The 14,434-nt window shown below is 43.6% G+C and overlaps 1 pseudogene; it reads left to right on the top strand.

The window, feature by feature from the left end:
- The first annotated feature begins 13,847 nt into the window (after positions 1-13,847).
- On the top strand, positions 13,848-14,199 carry LOC142434530 (small nuclear ribonucleoprotein Sm D2 pseudogene; annotated as a pseudogene).
- Positions 14,200-14,434: the final 235 nt, after the last annotated feature.

Here is a 14,434-nt window from a genome sequence, read left to right on the forward strand (position 1 = left end):
ATTTAACAACTGTACCTGTGCTATGCAAGGGTGTCCACCAGTCCTTAGGCACCTCTATGTTTTCCGACTCTGTGCTTCTTTGACTTTTCTTATCTCTTCAGATTCATTATTTTGAGCATTGTGTCAGGGACTGTGCCACATATCTTGTACTACCATCTTACATAATCTGTACATCTCCGTCAAGGGATCAATATCAGCATCCCCATTTTATACACAAGGAAAGAGAGACTTTGAAAAGTGCAGGTATATTTCCCAAGAACACATAGATAATAAATGACAAGAGTCTGGAGTTGAACTGGAGTCATCTGACCTAAGGGCCTACCGTCTTCCCATACTACACAAATTCCCTTGAAGGCAAAATGCCTTCACCCCATTCCCATTTTCACCTGTGAAAATGCAATACATTTCTAAGGTTTATTTCAACTGTTATATTTTCCATGAAGTCTTCACTAATTCAAGCAAGAGTTCATCTACTCCAAGAATGAGTTCTCCTAACTCTGTCTTCTAGCATAGTCTCTGATCATTCACTCATTCAATGAACATTCCATGCGAGTCTTCATTGGACTTACTAAAGAAATAACAGTGAGAGAAACAGGACCACCCCTGATCTCATGGATCAGATAGCTTTATGGTGTCAAAGAGTGGTCATTTTCAACTTTGTGCCATCTAAAACTCTTACTTGGCACATGCATGAATTTGTACACATGAAGTTCAGGGCCATGGCATTATGAGCAAAGCACAGACTGGAGGCTGTCATCCTCTGCTTCCCAGCAGTCTTGTTTATGTGCATGGCTTTTACTCCTTACTAGGCTGTTAGCAACACGCAGGTAGGAACCGTTCTCAATCATCTCTATACCCCTTACCTCCTAGCATCAGCACAGGCATTCAGAAATGGGTGGAGTGCATAATTATGGTGGCCACTCAGCAATAATCCACAATCGTGTGGTCTACATTGACAAAAAAAGCTAGATGTTTAACATTCACAAAGTATGTTCCAACTTCAAGGTATCCCCCACATCAGGCCTCAGTCAAAGAGCTTTCTCAAATTATAGATGTACACTGCAGAAGTGAGCTTGGGGGGGGGTATCACACATTTAAAAATGGAAAATATTGTTCAGTATGATTCGGTTCTCAAAACAAAACCCACTGTCATTGAATTGATTCCAACTGAGAGGCACCCTCTGGGGCAGAGCAGAGCTGTCCAGAGGTATCCAAGGCTGTAATTGACATGGAAGTCAACGGCCAGGTCTGTTTGCCCTCGAGCAGCTGGTGGAACTTGCACATGGCTATCCAACTCACCTGTGTGTTACATATTAATCAAATTCAACTATGAAGAAGTGGTGTAAAATAAAATAGGAAGCAGAAAATTCCTCTCATCGGCCAAAATATAGTTCACAAAGTATATCAATCTTGCTGTTAGATGCCATTGAGCCCCTTCTAACTCACAGTGATTCCATGTGAAGCAGAATGAAACACTGTTCATTCCTACAGAATAGTTGCAATTGTTAAATTTGAGCCCAAGTTACAGCTACTGTACTGTTGAGTGTCTATGGGTTAGGCACTGAGCAGACTACAAGGTCAGCAGTTCAAGTCCACCAGGCACTATGAGAAGGACAAGATGAAGCTTTATGCCCCCATAAAGTTTCATAGTCCTGGAAACCCTACATAGGGTTATGGGTCAGAGTAGACTTGATAGCAGATGATCCAACCTGAAGAGCTCATCCTCTGGCACAGCATCAGATCATATTCCACTGCTATCCATGAGGCTTCCTGTGGCTAACACGTCAGAAATGGACAGCCTACTCTTTTTCTTCTAGTCCCACTTGATTTAGAAACTGCTGAAACTTGTCCACCATGGGTGCCTCTGAGAGTGTGTGAAATACTGGTGGCATAGCTTGTAGCATCCTAACAACAAGCAAGCCACCACAGTAAGACACACTGATGGGTGGTGGTCACAGAGTATAGGCATATATTGCATGTGATCTTTCACGTGGGTTCATTCCACCACTAAAGATGCCATGTACTTACTCGGTTCTCGCCCACTCTAAAAATGTTCATTCTTAATTTGGACACAGTTCTAACAGGCATAGAGATCTAATTTTCATATCCCACAGCCAATGAAAGCAATCATCACAAGGTGGAGGAAGGTTAGCTAGAGACAGGATATACCATCTCATTTTCCAGCGGTTGCTGTAAGCTTTAGCTGCTCAGGCATCCACCCCTGATGTTCTGTAATCCCACATGCAAAAGAATAAAACATTGCTTGTTTAAAACCTGGGACATTATAATCGATTTGTTTCTCACTGGCTAATTTTCAGAAGTATCTCATCAGGTCTTTCTTCCTAGGCCACATAAGATTGGAAGCGCCGCTGAAACTTGGTCAGTATCCTAGCAATGCACGTGCTTCCATTGACAAATGGGTGGTGGCTGCTCATGAGGTGCGCTGACCAGGAATACAAAGGTCTTGTGATTGAAAGGCAAGAATCCTGCCACTGAACTACCACTGCCTCTTTATTTTTCTAGTTTATTATAATTCCAACGGTTATGGATATATGTCACAAATGCCAAGAAACAAATGGGACAAGTCTGTGGATTCTCAATTTCCCAACATTTAGTGACACTCAGGTAATGACTAGATAGGCAAACGAAATATCTTTATCTCTGTATGCATTGACAAGACTAAAATCATTAACTGTGTGAAAGTGAAGGCATTTGTTACTATAAATGCTAACAACCTCCCCTTAAATCCTTTAGCTTCTGAAGAGAATACACTTATATATGGATTTTTTCCACCAACAGGAGGAGGTAAAAATTAGAAAGTCGTAACATTTCCCAAGTCTTCACCAGAAACCAGAACCTTTCTGCAGCGGTGGCTGATTGGCTTCCACAAGAAATTACCATCAACTCTAAAAAGGTGAGGCACGTGGTGAACACTTAATGACGCAACTGTACAGTCTTCGTAACTTCCACCCAAAGACTGGATGGGATCATGCAAACGAGGCATAGAGGACTCTAATGAGGGAACCGGTCCGTTTCAACATTCCTCTAGATATAAATGAGCTGGGTCCGAGGAAGAGGGAATCCCACAACCCGCAGGAGGAGGCCTGTCAGGATCCCAGCGAGGAGCAGTGGCAGTGGGATAGACCGTGAGCAAGGAGTTGTGCGGGCAGCAGGCACCACGAGACAGAGCAGTTGGCATTCTGGCCCATGGAACAAGTAAGTTTGGGCTTATAGAATGGGGTGCCTTTCGGACTTTTGTAAGCACTAAAGGAGCTTTGTAACACTTCTCTGAGCAGGGCAAAGGGGCCGAGGGCCAGAGAGAGTGAGACATACCTGCTACCATGACTGAGAAGAGGTATTGTGGACAAAAGACTGAGTCCATAATGGTTTCTGATCCTGATTTGATATGATCGGTTGACTTCCCTAGTAAACATCCATACTCATGAGTGTTGCCTATGTATTCCATTAGTTCTATGCATTCCACTACAGTGGATTATTAAATCCAGCAGAGAAGTGGAGTGCCGTGGGCAAGAGAATTGGTAACAGGACAAAGGAAGTTGGAAGATAGAGGCATGTCTGACTTCTGACTCATAGAAATCATCCTTGGGCAGATGTATAACTGGGTTCTCCTTCTCCCTTCTTATGCTAGACTGAGTTACTTAGAAAGGCAAAACCAGTGAAATGCATGTATATATATACACATATGAACACATACATAGACATGTACATATACATATGGAATGTTTTCATCATTTTATTTGGGGCTCATACAACTCTTATCACAATCTATACCTACATCCATTGTGTAAAGCACATCTGTACATTCGTTGCCCTCATCATTCTCAAAACATTTGCTCCCCACCCAAGCCCCTGGCATCAACTCCTCATCTCCCCCCTCCCTCACTGCTCCCCCCTACATATTAAATTGTTATCAAGAATGTGACTCACACAGTTGTAGAAGTAGATCAGTCCAGTCAGGTTGAAATGTGTGGGTCAGATGGCAAGCTGGAGGCTTTTCCTGACTTGTACAGCTACAGGGCTGATGAACCAGGAAGCAGGAAGAAAATCAAGACTACTGTGACTGGTGGATAGAGAGGCAGATAAATCTAAAATTGGTAGGCCAGATGGCAGGTTCTGAGGCCTCCCAGGGTCTGCAGGCAGTGTGGCCAATAATTCCCAAAAAACATAGATCAGTGAGGCTGATATAGGATCCAGAGCAGCAAGAAGTAAAGAAGCTCTCCACAGCATCTGTATGTATGTGAAGTAGGCCACACCCTACAGAAAACATCATCAGGACCGTGACCTGAGTTAGGGGTTGCACTCCCACAACTTCTTGGCTTGTCACAGCAAATCACATGATGGAATTGTTCACATTATGTCAGATCACATCATTTGGAAAGTCTCAAATGCCAAACAACTGAGAATTCTGGCCCAGTCAACTTGACACAAAACTTAACTCACATCCACAGCCAAAAGAGGTCAGACATAGCCCCCATGAACACCATTTCTTCAGAAACCCTTTCAGCAGGACTGACCCTTGAGCAATAACTCCAACAAAACTGGTGGAGAAGCTTAGCAATGCTTGCACCATCACACAGTTAAAAAAAAAAAACATGTTGACCATGAAATCACATTGGTGCACTTTAATACCGAGAAGATCTTCTCTATTTCGGCTCAGAGATCAGAATGCTTACTTTTTCTTGCCATTAAATTAATGACATGAAAGTATTTGTTTTGGGAATGTTGTGTGTTTTACATTAACATCATCATAAGTAAATCAAACTCCATGACAAAATTTGGGCAGCAGGCAGGTAGAGGAAGCTATCTACCTATAACTGGTGCCACTGAAGTCAACCAACGATAGGGCCCTGGGATGGATTCAGAATTCTCCCAGGGAGACTCAACAAATAACAAGCTATGAAGCTTACTTTTCACCTTAGCACAATCTAGAATAATCACTAGAAAGTGTCACAAGCTAGTGGGGTGGGGAGGCTGGCCTGCTTTAAAAAATAAGAATTCAGGTGAAAAATAATAATTTATAAATTGTCAATGGTTCGTGAAAGAGAGGGTGGGGAGGAAGGGGGGCATATAAGCTGATTACCAAGGGTTCAAGTAGAAAGCAAATGTTTTGAGAATGATGATGGTAACAAATATACAAATGTGCTTCACACAATGGATGGATGTATAGATTATGGTAAGAGTTGTATGAGCCCCCAATACAATTATTTTTTTAATGATTTAAAAAATAAAATAAAAAATATGAATTCTGCTAAATCATTTGTAATTCCTGGAAGGTGTATGGAAGGAAGGAAGGAAGGACAGTTGAATGAACAAACAAAAAAATCAATAAACAAGTCCAGGTATGGTTGAGTTGACTTCACACATGGTGGCTCCATGTGCTTTAGAGCAGAATTGTGATCCAAAATGTTTGGAATTACTACCTTTTTGGAAATAAATCATCACACTTTCTTCTAAGGACCTTCTGGGCAGCCGGAACCTCCAAACTTTCAGTTAGCAGCCCAGCAAGTTAGCTATGTGGTACCACCCAGGGGATCAAAGACAGCACAGCCAGGAAAAGTCCAAGTTCTACTATCAATGGGTTGTGTGACTTTGAATCAATCCCAGCCCCTTTATTTGCCTCAGTTCCTCTATCTTCAAATTAAGAAAGAAAACTACCTATTGGAAATAGATATATAGATTGAAAATATACTCTTGTAACATTATCTCCCCAAAGATTGTCACATTTATTCATCATAATAACTAATAATTGTCATTATAAAGAGCCAATAAGGCACCCTACCCATCGCAAAGTCTGCTCAAATTTGGACTGCATCCCTCTGTTGAGGAACAAAAATACTTGCTGTAAGCTGGTTGCAGAATTCCTCTGTGGGAGAGAACAGGTTTTGTTGAGGACTAAGAACCTGTTTAGTTATGAAAATGAGCCTCCTAGGCAGAGCCTGAATAGTCTGAAACTGAGACCAGCCTATCAGGGAAATTGCTCTACATAAGAAAGGAACAGGCTTTTTCAGATTCAGAGAAATGAGGCAGAGAGGAACAGAGAAGAAGTGAGTTGCAAGCAGAAGCAAAACGCTGTGTTTTCCACAGGACAGTAGGTAGCTGAATCACAAGGATAAGAAAGGACTAGAGAATATTCCCCAACGGCTGCCTTTGCCAGATCAAATTTAGCTGGAAAGCTTGTATCTCAATTTCAGATAAACAATGAATCAATGTATGGTTTTTCCACATAAACATGTCCCCAAATATTGTATGGGAATACTTATCCTGCACAATTATTCTTTGTTTATCTGAGATTCGAGATGAGCTGGGCGTACTGTATTTTTATTTTCTAAAATTCGCAATTCTACCGGGGGCAGACATTACTAACTGGGTTAGTCTGGGTATTTTAAAAAAACAAATCCACAGAAACTCATATGTATAAGAGAGAGTTTTATATAAAGGGTAAGAGTACATCAAGAAAACATCCCATCCCAACCCATTGCTTCCCAAGCGCACAAGTCCAACATTAACCCGGTATGTCTGACACCAATCCACAAAGTCCTCCTCCATCTCACAAAACAGACTCAATGATGCCTACTGCAGGAGGAAAGCCGAGTGAGTGAATGTGTAAGCATCTCAGCACTGGCAGTGGTTTCCACACAGGTGCTCCAGCACCCAGGGCAGCATCAGGGTAGGTCCATGTGGTTTCTCCTCAGGGATGTCTTGCAGGAAGTGAGTCTTGGCAGCTAAAGTAGGGAACCAACTAAGGCAGCTGCACCCTGGTCTGACCACCAGAGAGCAAGAGACCCGATAACTCAAAAGGCAAGTCTCACCGATCCATTTATCCCTCTGCCCTTCAATTAACCCCACGTGTGTTTATCGGCCAGGTTGACACAATAAACTACCTACCTCACTAACACTTTTAAGAACTTCAACTTGAGGTTGTTGAGTTGTATTTGGGCTGCCACCCACTCATAAAGGATATCTGTGTTCATTAGTTCTCAGGACTTGGACACTAGCCAGGGCTTGGAGAGACGTTCATGGACTGGATTTCCGCTCCCATGCTTCCTTCAACCTGCCTGCTCTCTTGTCTTCAAATCTCCAGTCAACTCTGCTCACGCAGACGCAAGTCCAGGTTCTGGGCATCATGAAAGGGTAGAGAGCAGGATTGTATGGATGAATGCAGGAAAAGAGCAAGAGGCTTATTTGAAGATACAAGCCTCAGAATAAAGTTCAAGGATTCAGTGGCTACAGGGAATTGGATCCAGAGTAACTTCCTGGAACAGTTCTCAGCCCTTGCCAAGGATTCTTGCCAGAGATATTTGAGGGATTCTAGGTTACTTTGTTATGGGGATTAGTGACAATTATATTAAAAAATCAAAGTCACAGCCATCAAGTCAATTCTGACTCATAGCCACCCTATGGACAGAGCAGAAGTTCCCCTGCAGGTTTCTGAGACAGTATCTGTATACAGGAGCAGAAAGCCTCCTCTGTCTCCTGCCAAGCATCTGGTGGGTTTGAACTGCTAACGTCACTGTTATCAATCAAATGTGTTACCCACTAACACAAAACAGCTACTGACAATTATATAGGACCTGAGGATGAGATGACAAGATGCATGCATGTGGCTACATAACTAAAGAATGGAAGTAGAAGAGTTCATGGTAGTTTGAAGATCACTGAGAAAGAGGAACTCCTTACTACGCATCACTAAAAAGCAGTGATGAACGTATGAGGCACATAGCGGCATGGGAAGAACTGGAGGAAATCATGCTAAGCGAAGTAAGTCAGGAACAAAAGGACAAGTACAACATGAGCCCGCTGAGGTAAGTATTAAAAAAATGCAAAAGGGGCATAGGGAAAAAGCTACTGCATACAAACATTCTTGGGATGAGGACTATGTAGTATGGCAGAGACCTGATCAAATCCAGGGATGCACATGGTAGACAACTGGGGAGATGGTGGGGAAAGGGGAAAAAAAGGATGAATATAAGGAAGAAAAGGGGAGCAGGGACATGGGGCGTTAACCCACCCAAAGGGAGGGTTTTGTTTATATCTCCAGTAGGAAAGAGGAACCAGACTTCAACCCAGTGCCTCAAGATGTGAATGCAACATTCCAGTGTGGAGTAGGGAACCAGTGGAGAGGTCTGAGAGGCTGGCTCCAGTACCAAATATTAAGTGGATGCCTGCCCCTCCCCCCAGAAGAATTTGTTTCAAAGGACATTGATTCTGCAGCTACGGGAGAGGGACATATCTGATCGGAGCACACAGGATCAGATGAAGGGGGAGGAGGAGAGAGTGGAGCACAGCCTGGCCCACCAGGCCGTGAGGATGATGTTCCTGATAAGAGCAGCCAGTCCACAGAGAGAACAACATGGCTGGCCCCACTATGAGAAATGATGCCAATCAGTGACTAAGGGCGATACAGGGGACTGCACCAGAGACACAGTGTGGGAATTGCGCCTGACCTGATCCCAAAGTACTGGGGGAGTGCAGCGGAACAGCAAGGGAATGGAGCGGCAAGGTCCCCAGGGAATGCTGAAAGTGGACTTTGGGGTCTGGGCATGGTGCCCCAACAGACTGGACTGGAAAACACTCCTAACGGCCAACAAATGATCCTTGAACTAACTACAAGCTTTTCTTTCTTGATGTGTTTTGTTTTGTTCTTTGTCAGTGGTTTGTTGTTATTGTTTTGTTGTATACTGTTGCTTTGTTTTCCTCTGTCTTGTTTATGAGCATGTTATTATCTCCACAGGTCTGTCTAAATAAGATAGGCTGGATGAACTCTCTGGAGAAAAACCAACGGGACCAACAGTTCTGGGGGGACTTGGGATAGGGGGAGGTGGGGGGTAAGGAAGTGGTGTTAACAAACCCAGGGACAATGGAACAACAAGGGATCCAAATTGGTGGTGAGGAGGGAGTGGTAGGCCTGGTAGTGAATGATCAAGGGTAAGGTAACAAAGAGGTATAACTGTAACCCAGGTGGGGACAGAGCATGATATTGGGGCAAGAGGAAAGTCAAGGGAAATAGAGGAAAGAGCTAGGAAGCAAAGGGCATTTATAGAGGTCTAAACAAAGACATGTACATATGCAAAAATATATATGAGGATGGGGAAATAGATCTATGTGCCTATATTTTTAGGTTTAGTATTAAGGTGGCGGAAGGACCTTGGGCCTCTACTCAAGCACTCCCTCAATGCATGAATACTTTCTTCTATTAAAGTGGCATTCTATGATGCTCACCCTCCCGACACAACCGCTGAAGAAAGCGGGTAAATAAGCAAATGTGGCGAAGAAAGCTGATGGTGCCCGGCTATCAAAAGAGATAGCGTCTGGGGTCTTAAAGGCTTGAAGATAAACAAGCTGCCATCTAGCTCAGAAGCAACAAAGCCCACATGGAAGAACACACCAGCCTGTGTGATCACGTGGTTCCAAAGGGATCAGTTATCAGGCATCAAAGGACAAAAAATTATATCATTGGGTACACACCTCCCAGCTGTCAAAAGATATAGTGTCTGGGGTCTTAAAGGCTTGAAGGTGAACAAGCAGTCATCTAGCTCAGAAGCAACAAAGCCCACATGGAAGAAGCACACCAGCCTGTGCAATCACGAGGTGTCGAAGGGATCAGGTATAAGGCATCATCCCCCCCAAAAAATCTTACCATAGTGAATGAAGGGGGAAGCGCAGAGTGGAGACCCAAAGCCCACTTGTTGGCCACTGGAGATCCCCTCACAGAGGGGTTTAGGGGAGGAGATGAGTCAGTCAGGGTGTGATGTAGCACTGATGAAGAATACAGCTTTCCTCCAGTTCCTAAATGTTTCCTCCCCCACAACTACCATGATCCGAATTCTACCTTGCAAGTCTGGATAGAGCAGAGGATGTACACTGGTGCAGATAGGAGCTGGAGGCACAGGGAATCCAGGGTGGATGATACCTTCAGGACCAGGGGTGTGAGGGGCGATACTTGGAGGGTAGAAGGTGAGTGGGTTGGAACCAATTACAAGGTAACCAATTACAAGGATCTACATGTGACCTCCTCCCTGGGGGATGGACAACAGAAAACGGGGTGAAGGGAGACGCAAGATAGGGCAAGATGTGACAAAATAATGATTTATGAATTATCAAGGGCTCATGAGGGAGAGGGGAGCAGGGAGGGAGGGGAAAAAAAGAGGACTTGATGCAAAGGGCTTAAGTGGAGAGTAAATGCTTTGAAAATGATGAGGGCAATGAATGTACAGATGTGCTTTATACAATTGATGTATGTATGGATTGTGATAAGAGTTGTATGAGTCCCTAAGAAAATGTTTTTTAAAAAAAGAAAGAGGAACTCCTACTGATATCTTCTGCTGATATGGGAGTAGGAGTGTGTTAGTCCGGGTTGCCCAGAGAAGCAAATTCATAGACACTCACTCATATGTATATAAGAAGAGCTTCATATACAAGAGCAATTGTATATTGAGAAAACATCCCAGCCTACTCCAGATCAAGTCCATATCTGATAGTATCCCATATGGCCGATACAGTCTATACATTCCTCTTCAGACTCATGCAACACATGCAATGACGCCCAATGCAGGAAGTTAACAGGCCAGTGGGTGGAAAGTCGTATGGATCCAATGGCAGTGGAAGCATCTCAGTGCTGGTGTGGGTCTCATTGTGGCTCACCTCCAGCTCCAGGGCTCTGGCTCTATCAGCATAGCTCCATGTGGTTTGTCAACAGGAATGCCTCACAGGGAGAATATATGTCCCACCTCCAGAGAGGAAGACAGGAGTTCCCAGAAACCTCAGGAGAAGTCCATGCCCACACAGAGGCCTCGCTGGCTATGACCTGATTGGCAGGCTTGACTCCACCCCTTTGCAAGTTGACAGGAGGTTATGTAACAGCCACAAGGAGCCTCCCAAATTAACATAGGACTTTGAACATGAGATGGTAACTATGCTAAGGTCTGAGACTAATACGCCATTTTGAATGCAAAGTAACCTCCACATCAGGAATACACTCTGTCACTCCTGTTTTGTCTCCAATGTACCTTAAGACAAGTACTTGGTAAACAATTTCAGAAAACAATGTTGGTTTGCTTACTTAAAACTTTTGCTTGCTGCTTAAAAAGTCTGCTCCAAAACAATTTCAGGACAGGTGCTTACCCTGAAAGAAACCCATGTCCTTTCTGCATTCATGCAAGAAGGATTTTATGATAGGCTCAAAGTCAGAGGTGCCCAATTTAAGAATTACTATGTAACTTTGAGGGGGGGGTGTCTTTTAAAACATATAATCTCCTACCAATCAGATATACCTTACCCAATTTTGTAACCATTACCTAAAAGACAACCAATCATTGAATTCTTCCTAAAGGTGCTTGTATTTTCTTATATAAACTCTCTAAATTGTCTTATCGAATCACCAATGTAGATTCCTCTGGACTTTGTGATTCCCTGTTTTCCAATTTCCTTACCTCTCAAGCACTTCACATTTTTCTAAAACAGTTTTATTTGCACATAATCCACATATCATATAATTCAATAGTTCAACCATATCAACAAGGGTTGTATAATCACGTCCAGATTTTGAGAACAGTTTCTTCTTTCTTGTGTTCATTGCTATAAGCTCCCCCTTCCCCCAAAATCTCCCTCCATAGCCCTAAGACACTTTTAATCCAGATTCTGTCTACAGATTTACCTATCCCGAAAAAACCTTAAAAACAAAAACTAACAGCAGTAACAAAGTAAAACCGATGAAAACCGCACCTGAAAAGAAAGCAGAAAATAGTTGTGGTAGTCTAGGGAGACTAGAGAAATAAATCCAGAGATCCTCATTGTGTGTCACAGAGAGAGCTTTATATCAAAGGGTAATTGTACATTAAGAAAACACCCCAGCCTAGTCCAGCTCAGGTCTGTAATAGATCTGATATTAGCCCATATGTCTGATACTAGTCCATAAATTCCTCTTTGACTTAGGCAGCACATGCAATGATGCTGAATGCAGGATGATCACAGGCTGGTGAGTAGAAAGTCCTGTGGATCCAGTGGCAGTGGAAGCATCTCCACAGTTCTGGCTGCCTTCAGAGTGGCTTCATGTGGCTCTTCAACAGGAAGGTGAAGCAGAGAGAGAGAGAGAGAGAGAGAGAGATCCCAGAATCCTCATGAGAAGGCCACACCCACAGGGAGGGATCATATAACCTGATGACAGGTTAGATTCCACCCCATCATTTTTTGTAACAAGTTGACATGAAATTGTGTAACTACCACAATGTGTTCTGCACAACAGCAAGGCTGTTCATATCCCTGGTACATGGTCAGAGAGGATCCACCAGGGCTTCTGCCACTCTGCTCTATGACAAGGGTGCAGCTTTCCCAGAGGGCTGCAAGCAAAAAACCCCAACAAATTATTCCTTTTTTCCCATATGCTCCATTGGTTCAGGCCAACGACTCTGGAAAGAAGGAGCCAGAACATAATGTGTGCTTGGTGGAGAGTGAGACAGACAGACCGATAGAGAAATAGAGATGGAGAGATAAAGATAGAAATGGAAACATACACACAGGAAGCCACCTCAAAAATTTCATAGAAAATTTCCATTATCTTTAAATTCCATTTTTCCATGCCTTTTTGAAACTCTCTTACACACACACATACACATACACACACACACACACACACACACTGAAGCCTTGTGGTTTCATGATTAAACACTTGCTGCTAAATTAACATCTGGCCATTCAAATTCACGAGTTACTCCATAGAAGACATATATCTCTATCTATAGATAGATTGTTGTTAGGTGCAACTGAGTTGATTCTGATCCATTCAAATCCCATGTGGCAGAGTAGAACTTCCCCATAGGATTTCTTGGGCTACCATCTTTATGGGTCACAGGAGCCCTATAAGACAGGGTAGAGTTGTCCCTTTGGAATTCTGAGATTATAGCTCTTTCTGAGAGTGAAAACCCTCATCTTTCTCTCTCAGAGCAACTGGTGGTTTTGGACTGCTAACCCTGTGGTTAACAGCCCAACATGGAATCACTAGGACTCATAGGGTTCCTATGAGCCAGGGTTGACCCCATAGCAGTGAATTTGGTTTAGCGTGAAATCTTTATGGGAGAGATTGCAGGTCTTTTTTCCCACAGAGCCCCTAGATGGATTGGAACCACCAATCTCTCAGCTTGTCGCCCAGCATTAACAGTGTGCCACCAGGGCTCACAGCTGTGCACATGTATTCCCTATTAATATACACATACGCAATAAGTTGTTCTAAGCAAGGATTGTCTATTCAACTTATTAATGTCATAACCCTAATGACTTACACAAATTAGCCACTTGAAACATTTTTAGGAAAGAAAGGGGGAAATGACCCTTAAAAACAGGACTGGATAGCAACTGGAAACATAGGGAATCCAGGACAGATGACCCCTTCAGGATCAGTGGTGAGAGTGACAATGCCTGGAGGGTGGAGGGAATGTGGGGTAGAAAGGAAGAACCGATTACAAGAATCTATGTATAACCTCTTCCCTGGGGGATGGACAACAGAGAAGTGGGCAAGGAGAGACATCGGACAGTGTAATATATGACAAAATAATAATAATTTATGAATTATGAAGGGTTCATAAGATAAGTGGGAGTGCAGAGGGAGGGGGAAAATGAGGAGCCAATATTAAGGGCTCAAGTGGAAGGCAAATGTTTTGAGAATGATGATGGCAACAAATGTACAACTGTGTTTGACACAATGGATATATATATGGATTGTGATAAGAGTTATTCGAGCCCCCAATAAATTGATTTTGTTAAATAGGACTGGAGACACAGAAGCAACGTGGAGGAGACAGCCTTGATCTGAGAACGCAGCCAGCACGAGGAGCCTCCTCAACAAGCCCAAGAGCGAGATGACCCCCGAGAAGCTGGTGAAGCCAGAGAAGGAGGAGTTCAACACAGGGCCCCTGTCTGGGTTCACGCAGTCCGTCAAGAACAACATTCAGGTGCTCATCAACTGTCACGACAACAAGAAGCTCCTGGGCCATGTGAAGGCCTTCGACAGGCCCTGCACCAGGGTGCTGGAGAACATGAAGGAGATGAAGACCGAGGTCCCCAAGAGCGGCATGGGCAAGAAGCAGTCCAAGCCCCGTCACCAAGGACCGCTACATCTCCAAGATGTTCCTGCAAGGGGACTCGGTCATCTTGGTGCTGCGCATCCTGCTCATTGCTGGTGAGTAGGGCCCACACCACCACCCAGGGAAGCCCTGCCCTGGGTATCTGCAAGAATAAGTGCCCAGGGATTTTGCTGAAAAGCAAAAGGAAATCTTATACTAATGGTCTTTATGCATATAAATGTGTGTTCAGTCATTTTCCCCAAAGGTGGGTATCTCAGCTGTAAGATGAGGGAAGTAGGCATGCCATAAGGAATAATAGAACTGGAGACTCAGCCTCTGGTGTAGGCTTATAAAAGCAT

This window comes from Tenrec ecaudatus, chromosome X (genome assembly GCF_050624435.1).
Source record: "Tenrec ecaudatus isolate mTenEca1 chromosome X, mTenEca1.hap1, whole genome shotgun sequence".
Taxonomy (NCBI): Eukaryota; Metazoa; Chordata; class Mammalia; order Afrosoricida; family Tenrecidae; genus Tenrec; species Tenrec ecaudatus.